The following is a 12,969-nucleotide window of genomic DNA, read 5'->3' as shown; positions in this document are numbered from 1 at the left end:
AATGTATTAGTACCGGGTGACTCAGCAAGCTGAGAATCCCCTGGAAGAGCTTGGGGAAAATAAGTTATCTGGTCAAAACAAGGAATCTCTCTCTGCTCTAGAAGTTTTACTGATTTGGTCAAAAATGGACTTAGATAAGAAATAAATACAAACATGGCAGTTGTTTTGAGAAAGGAGAAAGAGATCACCCATAAAGCAAACAGGATCATGTCTATATCAACCTTAAATCTGAAAATTACGGTAATTATCCTCACCAAACTTAAAGGATTCTATGAACTGTGGCATCAGTGCCAGGTCAGTAGGAGTCAAGATGATTTGGGTTTCATGGACTGGAAAGGTGGGAAAATATTACTGGGTTTAGTCAAGGTGAAAGGGATTTACAAACATAAGTCATCCAGAAGGTTTCCATATCTATATGTAGTCTTGGATTTCAGATATTTTCATGACTGCTGAGAAAGGGAAATATTGCCTCAAGTCAATATGTCAACAAAGTAATTGCCTTAAAGCTCAAAAAGGGTTGCACACATTATGATACTGTCATTATGTCCTTGCTCCCTCATTAAACGTTTAAGGGAAGGAAGCATATCTTTACCTTTGTTTCTGTCAAAGTGTGAGCTCACAGTCTGGGGCGTAGAGAGCCCACAAATAATTTTTTATTTTCGAAATAAAGAAGTTAAAGACTAAATTTGCCTTAGAGAAGTCGTTCGTTTGACAATGTGTATATGACTATGACATGCTTTCGCAAGCTACTTCCGATGGCTCCTTAGCAGGGAAATGCTGCCCGCTGCATCTAGGTCTGTTGCCTGCTGAGGAATCTGCTGTATCCAGAACTCTAGGGAGTGCAGAGCTTTGGACCAGAGGGAAGGGCCAACGTTCTGACTGCTGTATGAATGGGGCAGAGTTGCTCCGAGGTTTCTCCATTACGAATATTCCGGTGGCCCTGTCTGAACTGTGCTATGGCATATTCCCTACACCTTTCTCCGTCCTGACTTCTGTCCAATTGCCCTCTTTCAATTCACCAAGATGGTTGTCTCTATATTAAGGTTTTACCTGTTGTTTCTTTTTTAACATGTTTAGTCTAGTATAGCCAGAGACCAATAAACTTGCCCTTTATTCTTAGAACCAATGGCAATTCAGAACCTCATTTACTGAGGGTTTTGTCCTGCCACTTTCTGTTAAATGGAACAAGTGGAAGCACGGGTGAAAGTTGTTCAGACTCTGGCTCTGACACTGCAGTTTCAGAGCTCACAGGCTGCTGGAGAGAACAATCATTAGTTGGGTCAGGCGAGCTCAGGATTTCAATCTGGGGTGTCCCACTGAATTTGAATTAGTTCTTTGGTTGTGAGGAAAAGGGCTCGTAGAGCTGTGTTATTCCATACCAGCAACAGAAATCATAGAGGAGGGTGGCTAGCTCCTGTGTGTGTGTGGGGGAATTCTAATGGGAGACTATTGATCGAAGAAATCTTTCAATTCTGAGATAGGTCATATAAAGATCTTCCTCTTTTAAAAAGTCACTAAAGGGTCATATCCAAATCCAGGTTGGAAAGAAGTTTGTAAGTGCCTACTTAGAACAAAAGCAACGCAAACTTTCAACAAATGTTTATTTATGAATGCTTGGTATGTGTCCAGCCTTTTTTTTGGTTTGTGTGTTTGTTTTTACTGAAATTTAATGTGACTGAAAGCCTGAAGTTTGTTTAAGTAGAGACAATATTAGCTGCTGATAATCAAGTGACCTTGAAATATTATCTCACCATTTGGGCATCAGTTTTCTTGGGAATAAAATGGAATAATAATTCTTACTTTATTTGATTGTTAAAAGATACTTTTCCTTTTACCTTGGAGTTTCAGCAAAAGTTGCAAACCTGAGAACAATAGGTGATAGATGAATCCTCTTTTATTCTAAAGAGTAAGCTGAGCAGAAGCCTAGGAGCCTCTCTAGGGTTTACTATGACCTTCAATGCCCCCGTCCCAATACGCCTATAAGGAGAGAAGACTAGAGAATTTGGAAAATATCATGGAAGTAGAGTGTCAGGCGGTGGCAATGCTAAGGCATTCTGTCTCTTCTTTCTATCAAGCATGGAGGGTGTGCTCCCCACGCTGGTTCAAATTAGTAGGGCAAGATCTCAAGAAGATACTCACAGAGATGTCCTGGGTGGAGGTGGTATGGGGCAAGATGAGAATGTTCCGGAAGGCCCTGAAGTTTGCCCTTAGAAGTGAGGTCCATGTGAGGATACAGTGACTCGGGGAGGCCTGCAAAGTGAGAAGAAAAGGATCTCGATGGGGCTGCACTCTCACCATTTGGCAAGAATACATGCATTTCCTGTGGACCCACTGGATGCTATTAAATGAGGAGGAAATTTTAGCCACAAGAGTCAAGTTAGATGTGTGGATAGAACCGGTGGCAGGGAAGCCTTGAGATATCAGGCAAAGCCCGCTGCCCCTTTTGGGAAACCACAGTGCAGAAGATGCTGGGTGTGTGTGTGTGTGTGTGTGTGTGTGTGTGTGTGGGAAGTGCCACTTGGAGAAACTCACCTGTTCTCTGACACACAGCTTTGGAATGAAGGGTATTGACAGTTGAATGAACCAGTATCAACAACTTTTTGCCAGTTTCTTCTAATTCTCAACCCTCTCCGCCCACTCTACCCTCTATCAAGTTCAGGCCTATATGCACTAGCTGCTAACTCAGAGGACGAGCATCAGGATTGCGTGAGGCAGTGGGGAGCGCTCACCTAGTGCACAGTGAGAGCTCACAGAGAAGGCTCTTAGGCACACGATTACAGTGACTCAGGGAAAGAGAAGTATTTGTTTTACGTATGATACGCAATCACACGGGTTTTACTGTTACTACAATAGGTTTATTTCTGAAAAGTTCATCCTGAAATGGATCTCTTTAGAGAATGCACTCCTTACTACTGACTTAAATAATCAAGGTAAAGTCCCATTGCTCTGAAACTGTTTTCCTACAGTTTTAGTAAAGCAAATATGTTATTAAAATCATCGAATCAGGACTTCCCTAGTGATCCAGTGGTAAAGAATCTGGCTTCCAATGCAGGGGACACAGGTTCGATCCCTGGTTGGGGAACTAAGATCCCACATGCCGCAGAGCAACTAAGCCCATGCGCCACAGTTACAGAGCTCGAGTGCCTCAACAAGAGAGCCTGCGTGCTGCAAACTACAGAGCCTACGCACTCTGGAGCCCATGAGCCAAAACTAGAGAGAAAAAAACCCGCACACCACAACTAGAGAGAAGCCCGTGCACCACAACTAGAGAGAAGCCCGAGTGCCGCAGAGAAACATCCTGCATGCCTCAACGAACATCCCGCGTGTAGCAACTAAGACCTGATGCAGCCCCCAAAATAAAGAAAATAAACAAATTGAAAAAAATAAAATAAAATCATAGAATCAAAGGAAACCAGAGAGGAACAAGTCACAAATAGGATTTTAAACCGTTTAATTTTATTTTTGGTTTTGGTTTATTGGCATTAAAATCTAAAGCAAAAAAGAAAAACAATGCCAAGCTAGGAAACACTGAACAGAAAAATCACTTACCTGCTGTCAAAAATTTCTTCTTAATTCTTCTTGGTTTTTCATACCACCCTTTTCAATATTTTTGCAGTTATATCTTTATGGGATTTTATTTATTTATTTAAATATTATTGGATTTTCTCTATATTATAACTCAGTGAACATGTACTTGGAGCTTGTAACTTGCTTATGCTACACTGAGAGAGTTTAGAGAGAAAGATACACAGGCATCAAGATAACAGTTAGGTCTCTACTGGAAATCATAAAATAAGGGAGTACTTGCAAAGCATGTAGAACTACGCAACACAATAGGTAACATTGTTAATTAAATTCATAGTAGAGCTGATAGTAAGGTTGGTAATGTAACTTTTTGTTATTGTCTTTTAAATACGTTACAATATTAAAAAAATAAGATATTAGCATACTTTTACATCCTGAGTTATATTTGTTCAGTTTCAGCCCAGGGCTTTGCTTCTGAGGTATTGGCTGCAGAAAACACATAGGTCATATACTCTAAACCTTTGCAGTAATCCCCATAAACGATTTATCTGATCTCTACTACACAGATTGATTTTATACAGTTCCTGCAGGTCCTTTTCTCAGACATCTAATCATTCTTTCCTAGGGGTATAAAGAGGGAAGGGCAGAAATCATTGACACTGGCTCAAGAAAATGCATCTTTTTTTTTTTTTTTTTTTTAAGCTGGTAGAGGTCTGCTAGAAAGAATTGAATTGTGTGTAGCATTTTTCAATACCAAATGGTCTGGCCCATTTTACTACTGACTGACTACTAAAAATACTTCATTTAAGATTTTATCAGAGATTCTCATTTCCAGTAATGTCAAACTGGGATATTCAGATCAAGCCTTCAGTGAAAATGCTTAAAAACTCTTTAAAAATATCAAATTGCTGACAAGAAAGCAAGGAGCTCCTTGGCTAACATCTAAGAGGAGCTGAAAGAGAAAGAGATAACCAGAGCACCAGGTAAGCACAGCTACTTTAGCTCTGAGGTTACTGGTGGATCTCAGGGATCACGAGCCCTTGGCTGCTCAAAGAGAGGCATCAAACAGAGAACACTTCACATGAATCTCAGTAGAGATGAGTTAGATCTACCCCTATACCATCCACCACAGGGAACATCAAGGAAATGGTTGCTTTGTGTCTTAGGTCGGGTTTCCACAGAGGTTAGAGTCAGATCTGAGTACCAGCAGTTTATTGGCAGGTGTAGTGGATGCTATACTACACAGCCTATATCCCTCCTTCGGAAATGACACACTCATTCCACTACACCTGTGAATGTGGGCTGCAGCTGGCTCTAGGGTGAGTCCCTCTTCAGAACTTGCCCTCAGCTGAAGAGAGCGTCTCATGCAAGGTCATCGCCTCCCTGACAGCAGCCCACATTCAGTGACTGGTGTCTTCCATCTTTGTCTCAAAGTGGGAAATCTCTGAAGGCTGTTCTAACTCCAGAGCTCTTTTTGGGGTCATTTGGGGTCCCTGGGGCAACTGCATTAAGGTTCAACTTTTCTCTCTGCCCAATCTTGCTTGATCTGTCTTCACATATGGTGAAAGTACTCTCTCTCTCTCTTTTTTTTTTTTTTTTGGCCATGCCGCGTGGCTTGCGGGATTTTAGTTCCCTGACCAGGGTTTGAATCCGTGCCGCCGGCAGTGAAAGCACCACATCCTAACCCCTGAACTGCCAGGGAATTCCCTGAAAGTACACTTGAATAAGCCTCCTTTATATAAAATCTCAGAGCCCCAGAGTTTGTTTCCTGGGAAACCAAACTGGCAGGAAGTTATCCCAGAGCACAGGGATATGAGCCAGGGAAGGGAAGAGGGTCAATATAGTAGTGTCAAGCTGTGGCTCAACCTGACTGGGGAGCCCTGGGAGGCTGTGCAGAACTTCCTCAGAGAGACAAGGAAACAGGTATTCTCCACCAACTTCCATACATCACTGATTGGGGATTGTTTTTAGAGTTGTCAATTGCCATGTCCTCTGCATCATCTGGAAGATATACCAGCACTTGCCCATGGTCAGAGAAGGAATTTCTTCCTTGCAGTAGGAGGGCAAAATAAATGAGTTACTGAGTGCAAGATGATATTTGCAACACATATACTTGAAAAAGGACTAGTTTTCAAACCATACAAAGAACTCTTAAACACCAATTTTTAAAAAAATGACCAGGCAACACAAAACAAACATTAAGCAAAATAATTGAGTGGACATTTCACCAAAAGGCAATCAAAATAGTTGTTAACTTACGATTAATAAATATAGATTTTGTTAAAATAAATAAATAAATAAATATAGATTAAAACCACAGCAAGAAACCATAAATATCTCAACAGATCATGTAAAACCGCAAAGTCTAAAACACATCATGCTGTTGAGTATGTGGACCAATGAAACTACCCAACATTGTTGATATTTGGTAAAATTACTTTGGGAAATTATTTGGCATTATCTAATAAAGTCAAATACAGGCACATTCTATGGCATAACAACTCCATCCCTATTTGTTTACACTAGAGAAAATCTCACTTATATGCACCAAGCTGCATATGTAATAAAATTTCCATCATCTTTGTACACTCCAGCTTTTTCCCTAAAAAAAATCCAACAATCAACAAACCAACAAACTAACCAACCAACCTGGATGAAAATAAACATCATGTTGAACAAAATAATCAAGAAACAAAACAAAATAAATGGTATGAGTCATTCATAGTTCAAAATAGGCAAAACTAATGTATATTGATTAGCAGTGCATACCTAATTGTTAAAACCACACAAAAAACATATGAAATGATAAAGACCAATGGGGGGATGATGGTCCACCTTAAAGGGCAGTGATGGTGCTGTGGTTTGGCAGGGTGTGGGGTGCTGGTGCTTCTGGAGCAATGGCAGTGTTCTATTTCTTGACCCGGGTGGTGTTTACATGGGTGGTCATTTTGTTTGTTAAACTGCACTAATACATGTTTAATTCACTCTTTCATATTTATACTATATTTCACAATCTATTCTGTTTTAAAAAAATACAATATTATTGATAATGCTGTAATTCTATATTTTATCATAAACAGCACAAAATGGTGTTTTTTCTTGAATACAAGCTTAGCCCTGACTGTCTACAATCTCTTGAGTGGTTTTTAGGGCCACCCCTCTCAATTGCCCTCCCCACAACACACACATTTATTCCACAGGATGCTGTGAGGCAGGGAGGATAACCTAGGAAAGGGTACCCAAGGACAAACTTGGTGCTACATCATTGATGATTTGCCCCAAAGCGAGACAAGTTAGCTATAAATCCTGGTGTGTCCCTCCAACATCAATGTACCCCTTTCACACTAGGGGTTCTGGGTGATCTGACTAATGTTAGCACCTTTCTACCATCATGATTCTCTTCCACATTTGATTCACAGTCATCAAACATATGAGAATGTGGTAGGTAATGGGGATACATAATCAAATAGTAATAATTAAATAACAATAATAATTATTTTTTAAACCCAGCTAATTCTTATTAAGTACTTACTATGGGCTGGGAGTGTTTTAAGTGCTTTAGAGGTACTACCTCTTTTAATCCTTTTAATGATTCTCTGAAGTGGGAGTAATTATTTTTTCTCATCTTACAGATTAGAAAACTGAGGCACAGAGAAGAAAGTCACTTGCTTGAAGTCACAGAGCATGTAAGTGTCAGAGCTGGATTTCAAACTCGGATGTTTGTTTCCACACTTGACTTCTATGTTTTTGGGTAAGAAATGAGTTCTTAAATATCATCTATTTTCTACACCTGTGCCAGTATTATTTCTAATACAGTACGGAAAATGAAGGGACAGATGTACTTTAAATTTTCATCAATGTTGCACATTAAATGTATCTTTAAAATCAATAGTTACTTGAATGATTTGATAGTATGTGTGGAAGAATTAATAATTAAAGGATGAGTTTTGACTTAAGGTGACTAAAATCAAATTCTAGATAACTTCACTGCCAAATGATAGATGACTCTGTAATTCCATAAATAATTCAAGAAATTAACCTTTAATTATATAAAGAAGGATTAAATGTCTGGTTGAATAAGTTAGCTGTCTCCATCCAGATGAGCCACAGGTTAAAGAGTCTATGTTTTTGCTTTTACTCATCTTTATTTTTCAGTAGCATAACACAAGTACTCTTTTCCCAGAATCACTTTAAGAGTTGCCAAAACGTTAATTAACGGTCGTTGGGATTTCTTTTCTATTATCATTTTTATAACAAACTTGGCTGCTGGCTCTGTGTTTCCTGATTTTAATGAAGCCAGCACTGCTGTACCGCTTCAAACCTTAAGGACAATAATAATAACCTCTATTACTATGGATTTTATATTATATTACTACACATCTATAAACTGAGAATAATAATAATGCTCACCTCAACCTCACAAGGTTGTTAAAAACAATAAATAAACTAGTAAATGACTTGTGCTCATTTCTCAAGGAGACTTGGAAACTCCACCAAGGGTGAATGAACCGGCTCAGAGCAGGAGCTTCTCACATGAGGGGAAGAGGCAGAGAACCAAGTTCTGCGCGACTGAGGAATGTCACTCACGCATAGTGCTTCTGCAGAGTGCTGGGACCAGGAGTTAAAACTCCTTTAAAATTACATCAGCTGCTCTGCAGGCTTAAAGTTACATCCAGTCGCAATTTTGTGGCTCCTAGCTCACTGGGGGGCCTGAGAACTGATTTACCCTGAAGAGCTATTTGCGGAAAAGTCTTGAAAACAAAATTCCAGTCCTGAAATATATGCCAAAAGAAGAAGCCTTAACCTCTGGAATAAAGCAAGTTTGGGGCTTTTGGCCAATAAAAGTCAAGACATAATTGGCAAGGGCAAGGTTGTCTGAATTGAAAGGACAGACAAAAAATTCTACGAATTGCGAACCTACTCAGTTAACATATGTTGTTACTTTTAATCTTTATCTATGTTTTTACAAATGAAGAAACTGAACTTAAGCTTCATACCTAGTGTGAAACATATAGTAAGTGGCTGGTCTGTGACTGAACTTAGTTTTCTCTCTGTCACAGTAAATTACACCCATGCCTCTAATTTCACGATCTCTAACCTCACAGAGGTCCTCAGTGTACCTTGCAATCCTCTTATGCTTTTCACATCCATCACCTCCCTTTTCCTAATTGGCTGTCACTGACTAGCTGTGTGACTTCAGGCAAGTCACTTAAACTCTCTGTCTTGGTTTTCTCATCTATAAACCGAGAATAATAATAATACTCACCTCAGAAGGTTTTTAATAGAATTTTTAAAAGCTAATAAAGATATAGCCCTTAGAATAGTGCCTGAAGCATAGCAGGAGCTATGGAAGTTGATGGCTGGGATTCTTATTTCACAGTGAAAACACTCAATCAGAAGAACACTCTTCCTTATGCTCTGTTGTCGGACCACACCTACCGTCTGTATCTTATGCCAATTCTCTTGTAACCGTGATAAAGATCTTTGTTCCTATCCAGAGCCAATCTTTGCACTTTTAAACTGTAATGCATCTCCCACTTAAGGTCATCACTTCAGCTATTCATGCTTTTCTCTCTATGCATCATCAAATTTTCTTTCCCTGCTGGGTCACTGCTATCAACATAAACACACACCGCAATATCTTTCATCTAAAAACAAAGATGCCACAGTCCCTTCAGCCTTTGTCTCACTGCATCTCCTACCCACTCCCATCCCTGAAATAAAACTTCATGAAAGAGTTATGGGGTTAGGGTGTTTTGTTTTTCCAACTCTTCTCCTTTCTGGATTAAACTGCAATTGATTTTCCTCCTTTCTCTCCACTAGACTGCTCTTTTCATGGTCACCATAACACCCACGCTGTAATCCAACAGTCAGTTTTCCTCCATCATCTTACTTGATTTATCAGCATATGATGTGTCTAAACAGTACACCTTACAAAACCCGGCAAGACCCTGCGGGGCCCTCCTGGGTACAAAAGCCTTTCCATGTCCCCGGATTCTGGTTTGTAGGAAAAAGGTTTCAGCCTCCTAGAGCTTCCCTGAGTTCCAAAGGGCAGATTCAAATAGATACTGATTGGGCAAGTGAGGGAATGCAGAAACGGAGGAAAGGCGGTCAAGGAACAACAGTTCAGCTGTAAAGCAGAGCCCTATTTCCTCCTCAAGGGATATAACATAACAATATGATACAAATCTTTGAGTTCTTCTACAGGAACTAAGACGGCCCCCATGCAGGTGGAGGATGGTGACTATATGCTGTCCACAAGCATGTAGACCCCAGACTGATGGGAACCAGAAGTCTGATGACTGAGATTCCAGAAACATCACCCTCTTACCTCACCACCAACCAATGAGAAGAAAGTCATGCATCCTACAGCCCCCACCCCGAAATGTGGCCTTTAAAAACGCTTCCCTGAAAACCATCAGGGAGTTCCGGTCCTTTGAGCGTGACAGGCCCGTTCTCCTTGCAATAAATCCTTTCTATTCCAAACTCCGACATTAGTTTTGTTTGGCCTCACTGTGCATCGGGCACATGAACTTGGGTTTGATAACGTTTATCCTGCCTCAAAGGACTATCTTCACTTGGCTTCTAGAACATCATACTCTCCTGAGTTTTCTTCTATTGGTCTGCCTTTGCAGATTTCTCATCATCTATTCTAAATATTCAAACGTCACCGTGCTCGGTCCTTGGATTTCTGATTGTTTTCCTTTATTGACTCTTTACTCTTCTGGTGGTCTCATCCAGTCTCATTGCTTTAAAATGCATTCTATAAACTGATGGTCCCCAAAACAGAATAGTTCTCAAAATTATTTGCTAAAGAATGACTCTTTGGTGTACTCTCCAATCTGTAAACATTTTTACAATAGAAGCTTATTTTAACCTCATAACAAAGCTATAACCTACATTATAAAAATTTATCTCTAATTCATGTATGAATAATCTACTATAAAGAGTTAAATAAAATCTACTAATCCACTATAAATCTACTGTAAAGTGACTTGTATAAGATTAGTCAGACAGCCCTAAATCCTATCACTCTAAATCCATGTTACTGCATAATTCAATGAAAATATAAATAATGATAACTTTTTACTTTATGAAATTTGTAGAAAATTCCCCCAAACTTTTTGTCTACTGAATGGTGATTAAAAAAGAGTTCTACAAATACTCAGTTTTTTCCTTCCTTTCTTTCCCAGCATTTAAAATTGATTCACTAAAGATTATTGAGTGTTACCATGAATTAACACTGGAGATGGAACAATATGAAATGCGTGGGATTTATTCTTAAGAATTTTGCTATCTCTGTTAGACACACTGAAGGTATATGTCTAACACTATTTTTATTCATGATCATGTTCAAAACAACTAGTTGTAAGTTAAGTCTTTATATTTGCAAGATCCTTTGTTTTTAAACCATTGAAAACTATCATTTGAATGCTCTTCCTAGAGATAAAAGATGACCTATTAAATTTTCATAGAAATGCAGGAAAGCAGGCAACGTGAAAAGGAATGAAGCCAAGAAGAACTATTAGGGTCGGGATAAAGAAAGGACTGAGGTGAATCCAGTGAGATTTGAGAGCAGGTGTTAAAGATATAAAAATTTATTGACTCTGAAACAACAATGCAATGCGTCCCTGGTTCTTTCACTATTTATATTTCCATTCTTTTCATATTTCTTGCATGTTTCTCGTCTCCCATTACTCAAGTCTTTCCCAGTTCTGAATGCTCCTTGACTTTGATTATAGGATATTTTCTAGAAATTATATGGTAGACATAGATACTAATAGGAGGTTCCCACTATTTTTAGGCAAAAGCTTGTTGCTCCGTTTTTTGGATACAAATCTTTGACCTTCCTTTAATTGCCTTGATTGTCTCTATCCCTGCCTGCCTTCTCTGTATCCATTGTCTTACAGGCCAGTGCACTGCAGCTGTCTCATTTATATAATTCAGCAAATGTTCAGAGAGACAGAGCTGTGAACACAATTGTTTTGAGCTGTGAATAGAAGCAAGTTACATTGTGTGTTTCTGGGTAATTTCATCTGTGGCTTCCATTCACATACCATCACAAATGTTCTCCTCTCAGAAACAATTTACTTCTTCCCTCTTTTGCCCCTGACTCACTAAAATGTATGAGAGCCATAAACTTAGCAAAAACTTTTATTTCAATTTGCTAATTCTAGTTCTGCAATCTAGCCACCTTTATGTTATGCACACCACCTTTTAATGGCTATCTCTAGAAGTGGACTGAAGAATTTGAAGAGTAGCAGGCAGCAAATTACACAGGAACTGTGTGCTTCTGGAGGTCAGACACTGTATCGTATTCACTCTGGTAACCCAAAGTCCTTAGCAGACTGCTAGAAGATTGCATGAGTAAATATCTGTGAATTACATAACAATATTTTAAAATCCTTATCAAAGTTTGAGCAAAACACACAATGCAGCCTGAGGCCTCTTTTTGATTTTAGTTTGTCTAACCACCTTTCAGATGTCACTTTCACGTTTTCACTTACATAACCTAGCCCTACAACATTTAGCAATAAAAGCTTTCCTCAATATACTATTAGCCAAATTAATGCCATATACATTGATTAGAATATATAAAGTAGAAACACATCATTTACCTTGTAGAACTGTTAAGAAATATTTAAAGTGCTAATTGGTTCAGTGATAATGACTACCAACTAGCTAGTAACAATAACTTCATCGGTGGTGGTAGTGCTACTTTACTTGCATTATTTCATTTAATCCTCAAGACAGCTCGACGTTGAATATAATGTGAAGGGGGTTTTATAGTGGCTAAAGAACTTGCCAAAGATCACAGCACTATCAAAAAATGCAGTAGAATTCCATCCTAAGGTACATCTCAGCCCAGAGCCTTTCCTCTTCACTCTAAACCGTAATTCTTCAAAAGACAGTACCTTAAGGTCTATGCCCTTGCGGAGCTTCATAGGCTAGACAAAATGCATCCAAATCCTAGGTCGGACAGAGCAATTCAATTCAACAAGTTCTATTTTGAAAATGAGTGTAGGACACAAAATTTCTCTAGGGAGTTTATAGATAATCAGAACTCAATCTCTTTCTATATGAAGGTTAGAAAGAACTTAGACAAGCACAAACAGGGCTCTAGTACAAGACTGATTATGGAAAATTCGATTCAGAATGTTTGCAGTGCTTTGAGGACATCTAAGGAAGGAAAGAGCATATTCTGTAGAGGGTGCAGCTTGATAAGGGAGAGGGAGAGGGAGAGAGAGAGAGAGAGAGAGAGAGAGAGAGAGAGAGAGAGAGAGAGAGAGAAAGAGAGAACAATGTCCTTGCTAAGGGAGTTGCGGTGTCTTACTAAATGGGCAGGAGTCCGACAGAGATGATAAGAAAGGAAAGAGAAGAAGGCATTCCAGACAGAAAAAGGAGGTTGAAGTGAGGTGCAGAAATGAGTCATTTACAAAGCTC

This window comes from Pseudorca crassidens, chromosome 16 (genome assembly GCF_039906515.1).
Source record: "Pseudorca crassidens isolate mPseCra1 chromosome 16, mPseCra1.hap1, whole genome shotgun sequence".
In the NCBI taxonomy this organism is placed as follows: Eukaryota; Metazoa; Chordata; class Mammalia; order Artiodactyla; family Delphinidae; genus Pseudorca; species Pseudorca crassidens.
The sequence above is the reverse complement of the archived record's forward strand: the minus strand, read 5'-3'. Positions refer to the sequence as shown.